The sequence below is a fragment of the Panthera leo genome, chromosome B2, assembly GCF_018350215.1.
Source record: "Panthera leo isolate Ple1 chromosome B2, P.leo_Ple1_pat1.1, whole genome shotgun sequence".
Lineage (NCBI taxonomy): Eukaryota > Metazoa > Chordata > Mammalia > Carnivora > Felidae > Panthera > Panthera leo.
The window spans coordinates 27,379,465-27,395,380 of NC_056683.1; positions in this window are offsets into that span (position 1 = coordinate 27,379,465).

The window sequence follows — 15,916 nt, forward strand, 5'->3', positions numbered from 1 at the left end:
TCTTTGTTCAGGCCTTGGTCAGGGGAAAAAAAACCCACTAACTTAGGAAAATAACATTTGGCAGGAACTTGGCAACAATAACCCCTTTGTTGCCAGAATCCTTGTTCACAGTGTGGGTGGCTCAGATGGCACTTAATTAAATGCATTTTCCTATAAATTCTCAGCAGTATGCTTATTTTTACTGGTGGCTAATAACTACCCTATCTCTAAGGCAACAAATTTTCACAGCTTGCAGAATAGGGAAATCAGCATGTATGAGTAACATTTTGCTTTTGTTAGTACCCAGCCCTTGTTCCTCATTATTCTCAAGTGACAATAAATTTATCTATTACTTTTTCCCACTTAGTGCTTTGTCATTCAGTACTCTCTTCCTACCTGATAGACCAATATACCTATATAATTTTTAAAAATCTTACTATTTTGAGTGCCAACCATAAGTCATGCACTGTACTCCAACCTTCATATTAATGATCTAGTTTAATCTTCACAACTCTTTGAGGTACGAATTAGTATTCTCATTTAAAAGATCAAGAAAACAAAGCTCAAAGATGTTAAGTGCTTTGCTGTAAGTCATTCAGCTGGAAAGTGATGGATGTGAAGATTTCATCTGAAAGACCTGTTTGATGCCAAAGCCCATGATCTCTCCTTCACACTTCATGGACTTAATTAAGAAAAGGTGCTATCTTGTTTTCAGAGAGTCTAAACTTACCTCTCACCAGGCAACGCATTTCTAGAAAATTATTAAAAACATGTTAATGATAGATGTATAATGCATCTATTCATCTTCACACCTCACCCTTTTCTGTCTAGTGCAGGAACATTAGGACCATAATGCAGAAAGAGAGAGGGCAAAGTAAATCCCTCTTCCTCAGTTATGGTGTGGTGCCAGGGAAAATATTTACATTTATTTTTCTCATGTTTTTGAATATCAAAAGATTATTTACATAAAAACATGGTTTCTTAGGCACAGCATTTTATATATCTGAAAACAAAAGTAAAAGTTGGATGAAAGTTATGAATTGGAGCAAGGAAAAACAAGAGATACATTAGTTGCTTGCCCTTAAAAATATCTATGGTTTCCTATCCTGTCTGTTTCCTTATAGGTATAGCCTATAGCCAAGTGGGAAGGAGCATATATGTTAGCAGAACAATGTATTGCACCAACATTTTTCTATATTTGCAGCTTTGCCTACTATGCTACATGTCAATAGATTTGTCTAAATACCTTTTTGGCCTTCATTATAAAGGATATTTTTCTAGGCTTAGAGTTTGGAAAAAAATTTCTTTCAGCATTTGAAAAATGCCATTCCGTTATCTTTTGGATTCCATTGTTTCTTTTGAAAAGTTAGCTGTTAAGTATAATTGTTGCTCCCTTGAATGTGATGTATCTCCCTCTTTAATACTCCCAGCCTCCATCCCTGGCTTTTTCAGAGTTCTCTTTGGTTTTGATTGTCAGCATGTTGACTTATGCTGTTTTCAGCATGATGTAACTCTGATGCATCTAAATGTGTTTTCCCACTTTATATTTAACCTGTTTCAATTTTGTAGAACTTCTTAATTCTGTGGATTAATGTTTGTACCATTTTGGAAAACTTCTTGGACAATTTCTTTTCAAATATTGCTTCTCCTTTCTCTCTCTCTCTCTTCTTGCTCTCTCTTCTCCTGGAACTCTAATTACATATATATTAGACCCTATCACTTTTTTTCTCTCTTTACTTGTCTTTCTACTAACTTGTTTTTTAAATCACTAATTATCTCTACTGTTTTGTTTGGTTCATTGTTGGGTACATTTGTAATTCTTAATTTTAATAATTATTTTTAGCATTTTTAGCATTTTCTTTTTTTATCAATTAAAAAAATACATACTCCCCATCTTTGTCATCTACTCTTTTGACTGTATTAATCATACTTAAAAATTACTTAAAAATTCTGAAGTTACTTAAGAACTTAAGAACTAAAAAAAAAGTTACTTAAAAATTCTATCTAATAACAACAGTATCTAGATTACCTGTGGGTCTGCTACTTTTATCTATACTTGCTTCCTGATTTTCATTCATTTGATCCTATTTATTAGCAATCCTGATAATCTATGATTGTAGGCTGGATATTGTTTATAAAAATTGTAGATTCTCTGAATTATGTTATCTTTTCTCACAGAAAATTTACTTTTCTTCCAGCAGACAGTTATATAAGGGCAGATGATATTGACACAATAAAGGATTGAAATGCTTTGTGTCTTTATGTGGGCTAGTCTATTTCTAGTTTTTTTTATTACTAACAGGGCCTAGCTCTTTAGGTGTTTCTTTCTTGTCTGTTGTGCCATGAGTTTTGGAAAGCTCTGCTAAGTTTTGTGGCCTCTTAGCTGACACCCTCCTATTGGCTTTTTCGACTCGCATTGTACACAGGTTAGGAACTGACAAATATCTCAAGGTGAAATGCAATACAAAATGTTGTGCTCACTGATCTGTGGTTTCTGTTTCTCTAGATTCTTGGCTTCTCCAGTATTGTTGCCTTGGTAGTTCCTGGACACCAATTTCATCTCCACTGTGCTGTAACAACTGATAAAAGCTCCGAGTCTCTGCTTTCTGCTTGTGCTGGAGTGTTGCTTAAAGATACAACAAATGTATCAAGGCAAAAGGCAAGGAAAAATGTTGAACGCACCTGTGTTTTCTTTTTCTCTGAGATCCTGGCCCTCAAGTCATGTCTGACTTGGTTGTTGTTTATAATCTTTCAACAATTCATTTTGTATTTTGTCCAGCTTTTATAGTTGTTCTCAAAAGCATGGTTGGATTGATAGAAGCTACCCCATCAGAGCCAGAAATGAACATATTAACAATTTTGAGATAGAAGTTCTATTTCTTTTCTTTGGTCTCATTTAACCTACTCAGATAATGAAATCTATGTTAACTAGGTCATAGTACTGAAATTAAAATGAGAAAAACTGTGTTTCATTCCAGAATCAAAAGTAAAGTGTTTTGTGATGATGGGTCTTGTTGTCTCAAATCTGTAAAACAGGCAGAGAATAAGTATAATTACCAAGGCTACTGAAAATATTTAAAGGATATATATATAGAGAGAGAGATTTTTTTTCTGAAAAAAACTTTATTATTCTTTCTCATTCTAAGATAGTTCAATGTAGGAATTGAGAAATGACTTCTTAATTAAAAATCTTACTATAAAAATAAGCAGCAGCAATCATTTTTGCACTGTGTCAAGACCATGTTCACCATCTATCCACCCAGAAAAGAAAACTGAAAAATGGAATGAGCAAATGTTAATTCAGGGTGAAACTATAGTCAGAGCGCAACTTATATTGAATTTGTAATATCCTTACAGGTCTTGGTTTGCACAACATTTGAAATAGATTTCAAGATGTTTTCTAATAGGAAAGAGAAATGTATTTATTTATAGAGGTAAGTCTTACCTAGATCATGTGTGATCACTTCAGACACCACAAGAAGTTATGAGTAGATATGTGCCTGTTAATTTGAGCATTGCTAAGCACACAAATAGGTGAGCCATTAATATACACAATCTTGTTCATTTTAGTAAGCCAAAATTGAGTCAACTTTTTTCTAGGTTAACCTAATCTTAAAATAACACTTTCATCTCTTATTAATAGGCTAGTTATTATATAATGTTTTGCTGTGGGTTCAGGGCTCCAGGAAAAAGCATGCTTTGATTATAGGGTGGTTCAGTTTGTGTTGACTCATTCAGAATGGGGCTGGGCAGAGTTGTGGTCTGTCTTAGGTCTTAGCTGAGATAGGGCTCATCAAATCCTCAGTCCTATTTATATCATGCAGGAGAAGGTACAGAATTCTTATAATTGATTTGGCAAGAAGCATAGTGTGGTTGTGAACAGGGGAGGGAATAAGCCATCTGAAAAATATTTTTTCTTTCTTCTAGTCTCTAAGATATTTTGCCCTATTATTAATCTATGCTCTGCACTACAAGGAAAATCAAGATGTCTGGGAGATTAATTTCAGAGCAGATGTACACCTTCAGACTCCAAGTTCAGTGGCCCTCCATTCATTTAAAAATCTCTCCAGGTTTAGGGACTTAATGCCCCTCTCACTTTGACAAGATCTTGTGGACTTTTTCTTGCATTTCAAGAAACAATCAAGGGTACCCAAGTTATTATTATTTTATTTTGAAATTGCATAAGTAAAAAGGAAAGAGCACAGGCAGCCTCAGGCCTCAGGGAAGCAAAGATGTTATATAGCATATGAGATCACGTTAGCTTTAGGCGCCTGCAGCTTCCTGTACTAGGACTCAGACAGTATGGTCAGGAGCTCTCCTATATGACTCCACTCCTCTTGATCTCTTAATACTACTAACACACATGTCTCTTTTATTAATGCAGTTTTTAAACAGGTATTTATTGAACACCTACCTATGAGCCAGTGATGGTTCTAAGTACCAGGGATTCACAAGCATAAATACATAACAGATTTGTCTTATTTCTGCATCATGTAGCTGCTTGCTGATATCCCATGCCATCCATGGATTCTATCCACTGCCTTCTCTCTTTCAACTGTCTGTGTCCTTCTCTATACATAGCACAAACACTTCAAACCAAAAGATACGGTAGTTCCTGCCAATTGATTATCTGTATTAAGAATTCATGTTGAGCAGAACACTTTTTCCGGGCTCCCTTCTGGACCACCTTTGCGCCAGACACCCATCTTTGACCCAGTCAATATGGCCAGGGTGGTGAGGTTCCAAATGTAATTGTATAAGAATACTCTCATCAGGGGGCCTTGAATGTGGCAGGTTGCAAGTGTTCTTCAGAAAGGGTCTGTTTACACCATACATACATACATACATACATTGTCCATTGTGGATTAGTAGTGACATTCCAGGCAATACAGAGCCAAGCCTGTATTGCTAGATAAACCATTCCACTTGTTTCTCTGAAACTTACAAGCAAATTTAAAAAAAACAACAAAATTGTTCAACTCTTGTTGAAATTCTCTTCTGACAATTACAAGGGTTTAGAGTGCTCATGAGGCTGATGGGAATCTGCTGGCCAACTCTGGCATCCCCATCACCAGGAAAAGGCATATTCCTATAGAAGAGAAGATTGAAAGCCATCTAGACCCCAGCCATGGTATAGAATGCTAGAAGGGTCTTACCATGGGTAATTCTTTGAGGGACACTTAATGAATGACAGGGTGATAGGGACATACTGTACATGCTTAATGGATTCCTTGAGGGTAGGTTGCACAACTGTGGCACTGTTGACATTTTGTGAAAAGTAGTTCTTTGTTGTGGGAGTTCAGCAGGTGCCTGCAGCTTCCTATACTTCCTGGGCACTGTAAGGTGTTCAGAAGTACCCCTGGCCTCTACCCACTAAATGCCAGTAACACCTCCCATCCTCAAGTTGTGAAGGCAAAAATGTCTCCACATATTGCTCAATGTCCCTTGGGGGTGCAATCACTTTCAGTTGAGGATCATTGCTTTAGAGGGAAGCAATTTGTGATTGAGAGGCAAGAATTCAGTGCCTTTAAATTGTGAATTAATAAAATCCAACCCCAGACTTTGAAAATTTGCTACCAAATTATCAGCAATAACAACAACAACAACAAAAAGAACAGCTTTAAGGCTCCATCCCAGGTACAAAGATTTTATACCATGATTCTCAATGTCAGAGCAATTACTTGAGTCTTAAATTTTAGGACAAATATATTTTAACATCTAATGAGTCACTCTTTGGGGGACAATATCTTACTTTTGATTCCCCACTCATTCTTTTATTTTAATTTGCTACATCTCTTTGGTCAAATCTTGTATTATTGGTTAGTAAACAGTGCACCTGGTGAATTATTAGTGGCATCATTTAAGACCCTGACAATTTTATCTAACATGTTTGGAAGCAGGGCAACCCTGGAGTTTCTTGTTAATGTGGTTTCAGGAAAATGTAAACAAATTCAAGGCCAACTGGGTGGCTCAGTCAGTTAAGCGTACAACTCTTGGCTTGAGTTCAGGTCATGATCTCACAGTTGGTGGGATGGAGCCCCGCATCCAGCTCTGTGCTGACAGCGGAGCCTGCTTGAGTTTTCTCTCTTCTTCTCTCTCTCTGCCCCTCCTAAGATCATGCTCTCTTTCTCTTTCTCTCTGAGAATAAATAAATAAACTTAGAAAAAAAAGGAAAATGTAAGCAAATTCATACATTTTACTGGCACAAAAATTAAAGAAGGAAATCGGCCTGTGTCCACTGAATATAGAGAAATGCTGTCACTACATGGGATCAGGGAAGATCTGAGTTAGAAGCAAACCTTGGGGAAATACATTTTGAATTCCTGATGGGAGAGGAAGCAGGAGGCAGGAGGGAGATGTGGATTTAGTAGGGAACCATGAACTCTGGAGAAGGAGTAGAGGCAGACAGAGCTGCCCTTTCTCTGCAGAGATTTTGGGGCTGTGGCTGGAGGTGGGCAGATGGAGCCTGGAACAGATGTTCCTATAGTCAAGCTTCCCTCTAAGAGATCTAAGGATAGACTAGAGGCTATTTTTGCTGACCATTCCCTCTGAATTCATATAGCAAGATCACTCATGTAACCCCACACCTAGATCCATACAGACCTAAGCAACTTTAGAGTAGGCATATGTCTTGCCCATTATTTTTTCCCCATCCTCAGTGCCTAGCATGGTGCCTGACACAGAGCATGCACTCAATGGATACTTAACTGAATGAAGAGGCTTTAGAACAGGTCCCAGCAGAAGCTGTGGTGACTCCATTCAAAGGGCACTAGTAAGATGCCCTGTGCTCTCCCTCTTATCACCCTCCTTTATCCAGGCACAAAGCCTTTCCTTTATTACCTAGCTCTGGTGATATAGGTAAAGCAATAATGCCTCTGAATGTTTTTCGTATTAGGTGTACTTTATTGAGATGAACCACAATCTTTGATCTCACTAAGATGCTAGAGGAGAGAAGAAGTGATAAGGTTTACATGGGGCTGAAAGAACAGGGCAGATGTCCAGGAATAGGCTGAGGGCAGAGAAACATGAAGAGCCAGGAGACAGAGATTGAAGGTACAACTTGATACGTGTTCCAGTTTGTAATCTGCAGCTTTTGGCCGGAAAATACAACTTGGAAGGAGATATCCGAGAACTGGTCTTGCCACAGTGGTCCATGTTTTATTATTATCTGTATTCTCTGCTAGGGATACCAGAGCTTCTTGTAGCCTCTTTGAAAAGTAATTCTGAACCTCTCTACATTTTAGGCAGTTTGAGGCATCACCTTGCTATTTTCTTTGGATTCTTTTCTAGATTGCTTTCAGATGATCTTGAATGATGGTCTGTTCTTTGGTGGGTCTACTTTTCTGGCAGTCAGCTCCAAGAGATGGCTGTTTTGGGCGGCATTTGTTTGATTAACTAAGACTTGGACCTTGTTGTTCTTTACTGTCACTGTCTCAAAGGCTTTAATCAAAGGCTATTTGGAAATAATACTAGCTAATTAGCTGTTTATGATGCAACAAGAGTGACTCTCTCTTAGTGTCTTAAACCTTTCACCTGAAACACAAACATGCCACACTCGAGCTTTAATTGTCAAGGAAGATGAAAAGTATACCAAATCATTTGCTGGGGAAAGGACTCCCTGTTGACATAAGCAGCAGGAACCCTCAGGCTTGTGCAATGTGGGCTTGTAGCTGCAGATCTATCACTCCCTAAGCATGTTGTCGTGTTGAAAGTGGATGAGTGACGTGTCTGATCTCTAGCAAGCTCATAAACGGGAGCGCTAACTTCTTGGCTCAGTTGCATTATCTCTCCATTGTGTTCATAAAAGGTCCCAACTAAAATCAGACTACACAGCGTTCTTTTCTTCAGTCAGAACTTTCAAGAGAAAGATGAGATGAGATTCAAATGCATGTTTTGTTTTCTACACTTTTATATTTGTTCATGGCTTTACAAAGGGCCCTTTTTTCATTCAGCAACAATATTTATTTAGTACCAAATGTGTGCCAGTTTATCACAGATACAAAGACAAGAATCCTGCTGAAAAGGGTCTTGCAGCTTAGAATTAGAAGCAATAAGAGGCAATTACAAAATAGCACTGAGAGTGTCTTGGCAGGTAACACTGTAAGTAACATATTGACACTTAACTGAGAGGGTGGGGGTGAGGAGGTGGAATCAAGGAGGGCTTTATACCAGAGATTTTAAGGAAGAAGAGGAAGTATGAAGGCAATGACAAATATTCCAATATAAATGGTTTAGCTTAAAATCTGAGTGTGCTTGTATCAAAATTACTTGGCTAATATTCATTTGCATTCGGGTAGTGGTAAGTCTACCTCTCTCCAGCTCCCAAGTGTGGCTAATGATGCTATCTGTCTAGTTTTTAGAATGCATTTTTCCCCTTATTGTTTTTCTTGATGATGAGATTATCCAATGTTTATGTTAACTTTAGTTTCAACATTGGCCATTATCTGGTTTGGGACATAGTATCTGGTTAAGTATTTGTATTTGTGCAATATAAACCAACAGACCTAAAGTCTTACAGTTGGCATATGTAGTATTTTAGACAGAAGTTGAATTGATTCATTTTGAACTACCAGCAAAACAAAGAATTTGGTACATAAATAACAGTTAAAGAAAATTTAAAAAACTTTTAAAAACTTTTACAAAGAACTGATTATTTTAAATCCTCTTTAAGCTTGATAAGAATCCATTTACTTTCAAAGAATAAGAATTTCATTTTTCACATTTTCCTAAACAGCTAGACATAAGTATCAAAGTATAGTTCTATTACTTAAATTTCTTAAATATACTCAAATTGAATTTCTTTTTAAAAAAAAATTTTAATGTTTATTTTTGAGAGAGACAGACAGAGTATGAGTGAGGCAGGGGCAGAGAAAGAGGGATCCAAAGTAGGCTGCAGGCTCTGAGCTGTCAGAACAGAGCCTGACGCAGGGCTCAAACCCACAAACTGTGAGATCATGACCTGAGCTGAAGTCAGATGCTCAACTGACTGAGCCACCCAGGCGCCCCTCAAATTGAATTTCTTTAAAAAGTTCTCCTAAGATTTTTTTAACCAAATCACATTAAATAGTGTAAGTTCTGATAATTTTAACCTCTTGAGTTATTAATAATAATAATAAAATGATTCAAATAAAGGTCTTAAGTTGGTTGATGTAAGAGAATTGTTCTTGAACTTTCTAAGGACATGAACCCCTTTGAGAATTTAATGAAAGATAATAGATAGCCTTCTCAGAAAAATGCATATGCACATAGAGCTTGGCATGCTATTTTAAAGGGTTTCTGATCCATGGAGTATCCTATTTCAGATTTTCTGGTTTTAAAGCTTATCCATGGATGCCTTAGTAAGTTATGACTTAGGGTAAAAGTGTAGATGTTTACTTGGGATAGAGTAGCTTCTCATGCCATGAAATTAGGAGAGAAGTCAGCTCATGAAAAACTCAACAAAGTAATTTTGTGAACTTTAAAAAATATACAAAAATAAATCCAAATAATCACAAGTTTTAACATTTTAACTCTTTTGTCATCTATCTATGATCTATCTATGATCTATCATCTATCTATCTATCTGTCATATATCTATCATCTGTGTATCATCTATTTATATCTGTTTTTTAGGTTTCAAAAACCCAATTCCAATGTGTGTGTTGGGAGAAGGGGCCCTTCCCACACAACACCAAGCAATTCTCAAACAACAGCAAAGTGAGAATTCAACTCAATTCCGACACTATGTGGAAATAGCATCAGATTCTATAGGTTGAGGGCTATAAGACAAACCTTTCTCCCCCAACTGCAGACACCAGTTGCAAGCCGATGTTATAGCCTTTGCTTCTGACCAACTGGCTATGGACCAGAGGTTCCCAAGACACCCTCTTCACGTTTATTAATTTGTTAAGGTGGGTCACAGAACTCAAAGTAACATTTTGCTTACTAGATTACCAGTTTATTTTATAAGGATATAACTCCGGAACAGCCTGGTGGAAGAGATGCACAGGGCAGCTGTGGAGAAAAGCTGTGGGGCTTCCATGGTCTCACTCTTTCCTGATGTGCCATTCTCCCAGAACCTCCATGTGTTCACCAACCTGGAAGTTGTCCAAACCCCAACTTTTGGGTATTTTGGAGGCTTCATTACATAAGCATGATTGATTAAATCATTGACTGTTGGCAATTGACTCAGCCACCTGTCCCTGTCCCCTCCCTGGAGGATAGGGGATGGGACTAACAGTTCCAACTCTCTAATCACATGGTTGACTCTATTGGCAACCAGTTTCCATCCTTAGAGCTTTTCAGAAGTTACCTCATTGGGCACTTGTCTTGATGAGCACTGTTATGCACAGAAGTGCTGAGTCACAATATTGTACACCTGAAACTAATATAACACTATATGATAACTGTACTGGAATTTTAAAAAAAAGTTAGAAGAAACACAAACAATAAAATAATGAGTTTTAAATCACTTTCTGATTGTTGACAATATAGTTATTAATAAACTCTGGGTTCAGATCTTATAAAAACATAATACTTTGCACTTCCTGATGACTAAAGATACTTAGGAATTATTTATAAACTAATTGGACATTTCATATATCCTTTTATGAAGCTACTAAGTATTGTAATTTTCTTAAGTGAGTTGTTTTTCTTTTTATTGGTTAATTGTAGATTTCTGTATATAGTATGGACACAAACCTTTTGTCAGATACATGTACTGCACTTGGTTTCTCCCAGTTTGTAACTTGCCTTTTATTTTTCTTAATGGCAACTATAATAGAAAAGCTTAATTTTATTGAAAAAATAATATCACCTCATTAAAATTAACAAATGACTTAGGAAATTCCTAGGGTTTTAGTAACTCTGTGCCAGAAATGGGGACAAAGACCAGATATAGATCTCTTATCATAAATAAAACTATCATAACATGACAAAGTATTTGTGAACTATATGTATGTGGAAATATATATTTCTAAGGTATATTTCAGATGTTCCCTGTACTTTCATAACCAATATGGCCTAAAATTAATATTCTTTATCAAATACACACGAAACATTCCTCTCTGTGGTCCACATCATGGTTGTATTATAAAACTTGTCAAGAATCAACTTGAATGTGGACTAATATACTTTCCAGGCACATTTCTCCCTCACCTCAGAATGGTTCCTGTTCACACTGGGGACCTCAGTTTTCACATGGAACTTTGATATTTATACAGTCCTTCTTCCTTCTCCCTTCTCCCTCCTCCTCCTCCCCCTTCTCCTTCTCCCCCTTCTCCTCCTTTCCCCTTCTCTTCCTTTCCCCTTCCTCTCCTCCTCCTCCTCCTCCTTCTTTCTTCTTCTTCTTCTTCTTCTTCTTCTTCTTCTTCTTCTTCTTCTTTGTCTCTCTCTCCCCTCCCCCCTCCCCCTCCCTCCTCCCCCCTTCTTCTCCTTCTTCTTCTGGTGAAGTTCAAATATGTGTGGGTAGAGGAAGAAGGAGAATCCAAAACATGATCAATTACTTGACAGGCAGGAATTCTTTCAGGTCAGGAAATTTTTCTATTATCTGAATATTGTGATCAGACTTCAGTCAGCTGTGGGATGTCTTCCTTTAGAAAGTAGTAAATATTGGGGTGGGGTCGTGAACACAGAAGAAAAGAGATGGAAGTGGAGGATGCATGTCCTCCTCCTTCTTTAGTGCATATGAAGAATTATTAGGAAAAGGTAAATGGCACCGAGGATACTGGAGATGGAAGGACCTTGGCAATGAAATTAATACCTCACCTAGAAACTTCCAACTCCCCAACTTTTCCTGGTGCCCTCAATAAAAGTCCATGATTCACAATTCCTGATTGGGAATGATGAAGAAGATTCCAGAATATTCTGGGAAGATTCCAGAATAATGCCATGGTATCTTCAGGCAGTCATTTGTAGCCTTGTCTTAATTAAACCTCTAGCAGAAGTATCAAACAAGCAGTAAATTTTCAGACCAATAATAGAATGTGACATTCATGGGCAATGCACTAAAACTGGAATAATCCATTCCTGGGAAGGGCTGTGGGCGGTCTTGTAGTCCCCTTAGAGCTGAGATGTTCTTGCTAGATGAAGATGCCATTAGTGCTGGTAGCATCATCCATGTAGATGTGGCTAATGAGACAAGTGACTTCCTGTCCAGGGCTGGTATTGTCCCTGCTTGAGCACCTGTCCCTGCTAGCAGCTGTGTCCTTGTTTCTTGGTTCCTTGGTACCTTTATCATTGCACACAGAGGAAATGAGGTATTTGTGATCCTACCTTGTTTCATTTATTTATACCCTGCCTACTTCAAAATGTATTAAGGTCACATAATAAAAGCACAGATGGAATAAGAACAAACTTTTCTAACATAGAAAAGCCAAAAACCAAATAGTAAACTGAGGAGGGATTTATCTTTATGGATAGATAGACACATAGCTGGAAGGGAAAAAGCATTTGAGATACAGGGAGCTTTTCCCCCTTTCCTTTCTTTTCCCTTCCTTTTACTTCCCTGCCCTCCTCTTCTTTTTTTTCTTCCTATCCTGTTCTCACCTATCTTTGCCTTTTCCTTTTATAAAATTTTGGACTGTGTGTGCTATAATTGGAAGGAGTTCAGAGGTGAATTCTTCTGACTCCCCACTTGACAATGAGGACTTTAAGGCCAGAAGAGGTAACTGGCTGCCCAAGAGTCCTGGGTGAGAATTCAGGACTCCTGAGGGAGCCATCCCTAAAACTCTAGAGAACTCTGAGAGATGGCTTTAGGCTTCTTAACCAGTAGTTCTCAAGCCTCACTTTATTTTCATTTTAGGAACATATAATGTAAGTTAGATGGTACATGGACCAGTGATCTGCAAACTCTACCCACATACTACATGTGGAGCAGCAGGGAAGGACAGGGGCCCGCAGGCCTCCCTCATGCTTGCCTGGTTTCCAGCTCTGGTTCCATCCAGCCACTCTGCAGTGCTGTCCCAACTACCACCTGGTGGCTTTTTCATAGATACTCAGCTGTTTTCAAGCCACAGTAGTTCTTTGGGGTGAGTCACAGTTCTCCATTCCCACTGCCAGGCCCCCATATAATATTCTTATTTTGACTCACTCACAACTAGCCATCTTCTCCATGGACTCCACAGGTTGGGGCAGGGAGGCTGGCAGCTGAAGCCTGCTGGGTGCAGACAGGTGGTGATAGGCTCCATACACCATCAATGGCTGTGGCCTGAGTGAACCATACCTTCTACTACCTTGACTGGGCTTCTAATCCCAGGTCATTGGTCTTGATACTATCCCTTCTATTAAGTCTTTCTTTGGGTCTTTCAGCCTTGTTCCCCACTCTCAGCACCCAGCAGTGTGTGCATGTTTCACATCCTCAGGCTGTTTTTATATCAAGAGATGGCAGCATCACACAGTAGCTGAGTTTTAGCTCTGGGGTCCATCTACCTGGGTAGGAAACTCACTGTCACTTCATAGCTGTGTGACTGGGGTTGATTTCCTCATCTCTCTGTGTGTCTGTTTTTTCATCTGCAAAATGGGATGATAATAGCACTTACCACATGGGATCATTTTGAGGATTAAATGGGTTAATACATCTGAAGCACTTACAATAGTGTCTGGCCATGGTAAACAGTCACTAAAGATCAGTTATGATCTTCGGGTTCAAGTGGTTTGAAGGGTGTGTGGCAGTGGTGTGTTTGTCAGTGAGTGGATTTATTATAGAAAGCTATTTAACCTCTATTTGCCTCAGTTTTCTCATCTGAAAGCAGGAATGAAAATCCTGCCTTCCCTGCAGGATTATTACATGATTTTTCACAGTAAGCTCTTAGAACAGTACTTGGTACATAAATTTCAGTGTTTGCCATTATTATGGTTACAATTCATTCATTATTTACTCAATTATTATTGGAATCCTGGTCTCTTGTGTGCATGAGGCTTTCTTGCTCATATGTAATTCATGGATGCAAATAGATTTATAGGGTGGAATATAGTCTAATTTTGTCCTGCAGCATCTAAGACTCAAATACAAAAGAATAGTTTGTTGGAGGAATGAAACTTTACTCCAGGAAAGAATCCAAGCTCTAAGCTCTTATCCAGATTCATTTAGAACCATGTGGGTGTTTAAGATTTTTATTCTGATGGGATGTTGTAGTAGTTTCCTATACCTGTTGTAACAATTTACCACAGATTTAGTGGCTTAAAATGAAGTAAATTTATTCTCTTACAGTTGTAGATGTCAGAAGTCTAAAATCAGTTTAGCCTGGCTGAAGTCAGGTGTCAGCAGGGCTGGATAATTCTGGAGATTTCAGGGGAGGATTAGTTCACCTTCTTCTGCAGGCTCCTAGAGGCCATCAGCATTCCTTGGCTTGCAGCCCCTTCCTCCTGTCACTCTGAGCCCTACTTCTGTGGTCACAGCTCCTTCTCTGCTCTGATCCTCCCACCTCTCTCTTATAAGGACCTTGTGATTACATTGAGGCCACCTGGATAATCCAGGATACTCTCTCCATCTCATGACCGTTAACTTGACCACACCTGCATGTGGTATGTAAGGTGACATAGTCATTGGCTCGAGGATTAGGACAGGGACATCTTTGGGGGAGCCATTATTCAACCTACCACAGATGCTAAGAATACATTTTGAAAATATCTCTTTTAAACTAGTTTCTTCAGGGGGGCCTGGGTGGCTCAGTCAGTTGGGCCACTGACTTCAGCTCAGGTCATGATCTCATGGTCTGTGGGTTTGAGCCCTACATCATGCTCTGTGCTGACAGCTCAGAGCCTGGAGCCTGCTTCAGATTCTGGGTCTCCCTATCTTTCTTCTCCTGCTCCCCCCTATCTTGTGTTCTATCAAAAGTAAATAAACATTAAAAAAATAAATTAGTTTCTTCATTTTCTCTTAAGATATAAATAGCCCTAGGACAGGTAAAACTTTTAGGTTCCTTGATCCATATAAGTAGGATATCTATTATCCCAGTTTGCTTAGGACAGTCCCAAATAATCCCTGTGAATCTGGTGTAATTATTAAAAACATCCCCCCTTTGGTCTTTCAAAAGTGTTCCAGTTTTGGACAACAATCGTAGGATAACCCTGTGCAAAGTGGGGGAAACTGAGAGGACATCCTCCTGAAGGATTTGATGGGAGAGCCCCAGTTGAGGGTGGGAATGACAGAGTATTCTTTCTCACAGACACTCTTTGACAGTTCCAGACTTTAAAGAAGTTCTTATTTGAAAGTCAGGCTGCTTTCCTAGGTCATTCACTTTCTAGCTGGGAGGTACAGAGAGAGGGCAGGGCTCTGGGCCCCCCAGCTTCACCCTTGTCCACTCTTCCTCTTCTCTTGTGCACTTGGGCTTCCATGCAAAAGGACATTTGAGAAAAGGGTTCCACTGGTGTGGACAGCAGAAAATGGGGATGAATAACAAGTGTTTGGCAGTGTCTCGGTGAAGGCTGGAGAAGGCATAAAAAAAGCTAACAGTGACTAGGACATAAGTATTTAAAAAAATGATTGTCAGGGCTCCTGGCTGGCTCTGTCGATTGAGCGTCTGATTTCAGCTCAGGTCATGATCTCGCCGTGGTTCGTGAGTTTGAGCCCTGCATTGGGATATGTGCTGACAGCTCAGAGCCTGGAGCCTGCTTCAGATTCTGCATCTCCCTCTCTCTCTGCCCCTCCCCCGCTCACACTCTGTCTCTGTCTCTCTCAAAAATAAGTAAATGTTAAAAAAAATTTAAAAAATTATTGTAATTATTAAGGAATAAGATTTTCCTTAAGTCATAGGAATGGTAACTTATTAATGATTTTTTATATTGTTGAAGAAAAGAATGTAATTTCAAAGATTTGTTATTTATCAGATTGATTGAATAATGTGTTAAACAGTGTCTCAGGCATGAAAAACAACTTACTTTGAGTCCTTGCCTTGGGACTTACAGACAAGTATGTAGTGTCAGAGTTCCCTGTAGTGCTTCAGGAAATTCAAAATGC